This window comes from Triticum urartu, chromosome 2A, assembly GCF_056163025.1.
Source record: "Triticum urartu cultivar PI428250 chromosome 2A, HENAU_Tu73, whole genome shotgun sequence".
Lineage (NCBI taxonomy): Eukaryota > Viridiplantae > Streptophyta > Magnoliopsida > Poales > Poaceae > Triticum > Triticum urartu.
In genome coordinates, this window is record NC_141874.1 from 515,721,360 (window position 1) to 515,727,418 (window position 6,059).

Below are 6,059 nucleotides of genomic sequence, written 5' to 3' on the forward strand. Positions count from 1 at the left end.
ACGAGATCCTGTCGTCTGTTGGAATTTCACTTTCATACGGTTGGCCTTGTTCTTTGAATAGTTCACCTACAAGAAGATAGATTTGTGTGGCACATGCGTAAATAGGACTTCAACATGTGATCTGATCACATATATATAATGTACCTGATACTTCGGATCAGACCAGTGTTTAACGAGGCCTCTCCAGTCTTCATCCGATATATTTTCCACTGGAGATGTTTGGGCAAGTTCACTATTAGCCTTGCCTTCAAAGTGAGTTTTCCTCAAGTTATACCAATACTGTCGCAAAGCGGACTTGAAAACATGGGTGCAAGCTTGTCTGGTTGCATCATCTTGGTTATCCAACTTGAACCTCATCTATTGAAAAATTATGGGAGTCTCATTATCAGCAACCTAGAAAGTATGGGACAAAGCAAGACGATATTACTAGTTTCCAACCATACTTCTTTACCTAATAATAAACCAGTGATTGCTTCTGGTCGTCCGTCATCGGCCTTTTTGCAAAAAAGTCCCTCAGTTTCTGCGAAATTAACCCACAGTCCTATTTTAAGTGGGTATATGAGAAAACATTTATTTGTAGGAACACCCCTGCATTTGAGAGTATTCAATGCGCCATCCTTATGTTTCTTTTTTTGCAGGGGGGCGGCCATGGGGAGGGGAGGCAAATCGGGGAGGCGACGCTGTGCTCCGGCGCCGGATCAAGCTGCGGGGGAGGCGGGAGCCACGCGAGGAGACGAAGGAGGAGAAAATGAAGAGGCATGGAGGAGAGGTGGGCGAGCAGGAAGGGTTGGGGCGTCGCCCACGACGCCGAGCTTGACGGCGGCCTTGCGATGGCGCAGTCGGCTAGGACCTGTCAGATCTGGCCGGATCCGGTGGGAAATTACGCGCAAGCGGTGGATCTAGAAGGAAGACGGCCCGAGCTTGGAGCACAATGGCTGGTGGACGCGCCATGGCCCACGCCGGCGAGAGATGAGAGAGATGAGTGGGAGAGAAAAGAGAGGACGAGAAGGAGATGAGAGGCCAGAGGGAGAGAGAAGGGAGTGGTGGTCACTTCAATGGGCTGCAGCGCGGCGCTGCCCCGGCCACTGAGCCCGCCCGACCGCCCCATCGCCGAGTCGCCACCCCCACTGACTGCCCCGTGCTCGCCCTTAGACCAAGTCGAGCCAGCGATCGTTGCCCACATCACCGAACCTCGCTCCCCTTCTCCACCCCAGCAACCACGCACTCTTGGAGACGCCCAGGAGCTCGCCGGCAACACTCAGCAGACGTAGGAGAGCTGCGTGCATGGTGCGTTTGAATGTGCGGACGCGAGGTAGTGGAGGGCTCAGCAAGGTTTGGTTTCAGCTCCAAATTGTTTTCAGAATCATGTTCTAATCTAATCTAATGGTTGTTTCTGCCGCAGTTAACAAATTATATTGCCTTGTACTACTTTTTAACAAATTGGCTCCTACGAAGACTAATGGAAGGATCATCAGACCAACGTAGTCAAATTGGCCGCTTCAAATTTTTGGGTATGTGCATTGACGGTTTACCTTAATGCCAGTAATTCTTGATTTCCGCTTCATATACGAAATGGTTTAGCTAGCTCTTGATGAATATCTTTCGGTACACCTGTAAGTTGTGTAGCAAATGGTTCTTAGCAATTCTGATTGTACACTGAAATTTAGGTGCTTTTGGAGAGCTGATTGTACAATAAAATGATGTACCTTGCAATATCATTTTTCTCGCAAATGATGAAATTCAGAGCATCTAAGTCTTAAATTTATCTACTAAAATATTGATATTTGTCCTTCATGTTGTCCGGCAAGTTGAGATGTGCATTGCTTAATTATGTGATTACAGCCTTGGAGCTGATCAGCAGCACGCGAACATGCATCAGGAAGCCTACGGATAGCTAGAGCAGGAAGGTGTGGATCTTGAGCTGCAGCGACAACAACAACTTGGGCGTTGCCTGCAAAAAAACAACAGTTCAAGTGCTCAATCAAGTGTAAGTTTGCATCCAGTCAATTATTGCAGTTCTACAATGACACATTCAGATTCTTGCATCCAAAGTTAGATAGGAACAGGAAAGAATCTCCAACGCTTATTTACATGGGAAAGAACACTCTTGTAACTTTGGTTCAGATCCTCAGTCTATCCTAACCACCATAGATTGAGTTTGCAAGCAAAAGGATCACACAATATGACATTACAAGGAGCAGTCTTTTTCTTCACATCTTTGTTTTAGCTTGCATCCGACAGTTGTGTGCTCCAAGATTAGGCAACCAAAACTGAACTTATGACTACATGAGTGCATGAAGAACTGTTAATAACTCTTATTTGACTAATCTTTGGATTGACTGGAGACAAGATTCTCTGGCTTTGGGGATGGTCCTTTGGCGTTCTATTGGGGTTCTATTCATGTGCACTAGGCACTTCTCAACACTTCAATAATTATTCTAGAACCTCTTTAAATTTGCAATGCTCATCAGATTGTACAGGTTTTGCAGTCAACTATTCAGATTATTGACTAGGGACGATATTTTCAGTCCTACTGAGTCTGCAAAGGATGCGCCAAGCCAAGATTAATTATGGTTTTTGTAAATTGCATCGGTTTACTTATGTACCTGCTCCTTAGATGATTGTGAATTTGTGATTCAGTCGTGGAAATTTGGGTGCTTTCCTTGAGTGTCCTGAAAAATGGTTCAACGCGTGTTTGCTAGAAACTGTAGATTAGCAAGACTAACTAGTGTTGAGCATGTCAATCTATGTGTGGGCATGAGTGAAAATGTAAATCATGTTAGAGATGAGTTTCTGGAAAAAAGTCCCGGAGACGCGCTGCTGCTGCTCTTGATAGCCAAAGTGGAGGCTGTAGTTCTAAGACTTCAAGGAGGAAAGGAATACATGGTTGCTTCTTGGAAAGGTGAGTTGTTTCCCTGCAAAAAAATAAATCTCTTAGACTTGTTTAACTGAACCTGTTCCACTGTCATTGTTGTGTTTAGATAAAAATTGTTATTGGTCTCTCAATGCCTAAGCTGTTGTGGATTAATTTGATTTGATTTGGATTGTACTCCAAGAGTCCACAAGATGTCATTTCCGAATGTGGTACTAATTTCAGAACATAGCACCATTTTCTAAAAATAAGGCTGGGCAACATGAGCCAACCACATGGATGCTTCAAGAGGAATAAACTCACTGTAGCTACCGAATTGGTATTAGTAAGTTGCTGTTCCAACTTCCTAGAGAACCACAGGGGTGTTTTTTTACTATTTTTGGTTGCAGCACATGGCGACAATGACGAGCACTTGTATTTTTAAGTGTTGCACCACTTTTTTGTTGACCTTTGATTCATGTATATTGATATGTCTCCGACGTATCTACTTTTCCAAACACTTTTACCCTTATTTTGGACTCTAACTTGCATGATTTGATTGAAACTAACCCGGACTGACGTTGTTTTCAGCAGAATTACCATAGCGTTATTTATGTGCAGGAACAAACGTTCTTGGAATGACCTTAAACTTCACGGAGCAACTTTTCAGAAAATATGAAAAATACCTGCAAAAGATGAAGGCCAGGGGGCCCACCACCTTTCCACAAGGGTGGGGGGCGCGCCCCCTACCTCGTGGGCCCCATGTTGCCTCTCCGAATCCAACTCCATATATTGTGTTTCGGGGAGAGAAAAATCAGAGAGAAGAAATCATCGCGTTTTACGATATGGAGCCGCCGCAAAGCCCTAAAAACTCTCGGGAGGGCTGATTTGGAGTCCGTTCGGGGCTTCTGAGAGGGGAATCCGTCGCCATCGTCATCATCAACCATCCTCCATCACCAATTTCATGATGCTCACCGCCGTGCTTGAGTAATTCCATCGTAGGCTTGCTAGACGGTGATGGGTTGGATGGGATCTATCATGTAATCGAGTTAGTTTTGTTAGGGTTTGATCCCTAGTGTCCACTATGTTCTGAGATTGATGTTGCTATGACTTTGTTATGCTTAATGCCTGTCACTAGGGCCCGAGTGCCATGATTTCAGATCTGAACCTATTATGTTTTCATCAATATTGTGTTCTTGATCCTATCTTGCAAGTCTATAGTCACCTATTATGTGTTATGATCCGTTAACCCCGAAGTGACAATAATCGGGATACTTACCGGTGATGACCGTAGTTTGAGTTCATGTATTCATTATGTGCTAATGCTTTGTTTCGATTCTCTATTAAAAGGAGGTCTTAATATCCCTTAGTTTCCGTAAGGACCCCGCTGCTACGGGAGGGTAGGACAAAAGATGTCATGCAAGTTTTTTTTCATAAGCACGTATGACTATATTCGGAATACATGCCTACATTACATTGATGAACTGGAGCTAGTTCTGTGTCACCCTAGGTTATGACTGTTACATGATGAATCGCATCCGGCATAATTCTCCATCACCGATCCATTGTTGTCGGCGTTCTGGGAACGGGGGTCCCCAGACTTGCATGCCTGCGGCCTGCGGTGTGGCTCAAAGGGGGGCCCAGCACGGCCCATCTTCACCACAAACCCAAGACCCTCGCGAGGGGCCAAGCCTCGCGGGGCGGACGACACGGGGCTTCCTCAGGCACGGCCTCGTCAGGCTGGCTCACGAGGAGGCGCAGAGATCAAGGCAGGGTACCTCGCGAGGTGCCCATGACGCAAGCCATGACGACTCAGGGCGCCAGGCGGGTGCCAGCCCGCGCAGCGTCCTCATTTCCTCTTTGGTGCAAAGGGGGCAAGCGCAGCCGCGGAGTACCGAGGCATCAGGCAAAGGTTGCCGTTTCGATGCAACGAGACCAAGACTAGGAGGACTACGAGACGGAGGTCACCTTGGAGCCCAAAACGGCGTCATCACCAGAGCTTTGCGCAGGCGAAGACTACTTTTGTCAGGATAGTTGATACTTGCTGTCCCCCTTCAAATTAGCCCACCATTGTTGGCTCCCTTCCCGCTCAATATTTGGGGAGAGGACCAGGGCCACTATAAATAGGACCAGCCGCCCATGTAGCAAGGGGTTTGGCTCAGTCTCCTCCAAGGGCTCGACAAGTAGAGAGGTGGTAGAGAGAGAGAGAGAGAGAGAGAGAGAGAAAGGTGACTGAACTCCTCCCAGCAGTTCATCGCCCCAGCCAAGAACAGACCCTCGCGAGGCTGTTCTTCCTTGTACTGTCCATTATCATTAGCCCAAGAGGCAATCCACCACACCACACACTGGAGTAGGGTATTACACCACAACGGTGGCCCGAACCAGTATAAACCCTGTGTCCCTTGTGTTGTTCTTTTTGTAGCTTTGATCCTAGCGTGGCGAAGGGGCGCAGGAAGGTAGGAGGCAAAATCTCCGTGCGCACCCCAGTGTTCGAACCTCAAGGGTCTGCCGGAACCCGAAATCCAACATTTGGCGCGCCAGGTAGGGGTGCGCCGGAGTTGGTCTTCCACCGCTCCGTTCTCCTCCGACCATCACGCCCATGTCTGACGCACGTCGGGCCCGCGCGGAGCGCCGGGCCGCCCTCGCTTCCCGCGTCGCCCAGACAGCCCCTGTCGGCGGGCGTCCTCGCCGTTCCCCGTCGCCCGCCGTCAACGCCGCCACCGGCCCGGCGGGGGACGAGCAGCAAGCATCGTCTCAGCATCCATCCGTGCGCCAAGACGGCCGCACCGCGACTCCCTCACTTGCCCCGGCTGGATCTTCGTCCCGCGCGCTTCGCGCTCCCATGGAGGCTCGGGCAGCACTCATAGCGGCAAACGAGCTCCTGCCCTACCGTCCCGTCGATGACGTCTACGAAGAATGGCTCGACCGCGTCGCCGAACTCGTCCACGCCGCAGGGGGCTCCTCCGCGCCGTCCGCTCCGCTGCACCGCACCCCGCCCCGCGTGGGCGACGAGGCTCCGGCGGCGCCCCGGCCGCCTCCTCCTCAAGAAGACGCCATGGCTCCAAGACGCGTGGCCCCTGGGCGGAACCCGCTCCGTCAGGTGCCAGCACGGCAAGAGCAGAGCTGCCAAGAAGTCCCTCGCCCGCCAGAAGCTGCCCGGGCACTCCCTGCTCCAGCACGTCGCGACCATCCTCTTGCTCCAGCACGT

General features: G+C 49.7%; 1 long non-coding RNA gene across 4 annotated transcripts; it reads left to right on the forward strand.

The window, feature by feature from the left end:
- Positions 1 to 597: 597 nt before the first annotated feature.
- LOC125538362 (uncharacterized) lies at positions 598 to 4,037 on the forward strand. Of its 4 annotated transcripts, none has more exons than XR_007296334.2 (3): positions 614 to 1,511; positions 1,843 to 2,902; positions 2,982 to 4,037. It is a non-coding gene; the product is annotated as an uncharacterized LOC125538362 (long non-coding RNA). The 4 variants fall into 4 exon arrangements; XR_007296335.2 differs by having other exon boundaries at positions 3,473 to 4,037; XR_007296333.2 differs by having other exon boundaries at positions 616 to 1,332; positions 1,403 to 1,511; positions 1,843 to 3,006.
- The last annotated feature ends 2,022 nt before the right edge of the window (positions 4,038 to 6,059 follow it).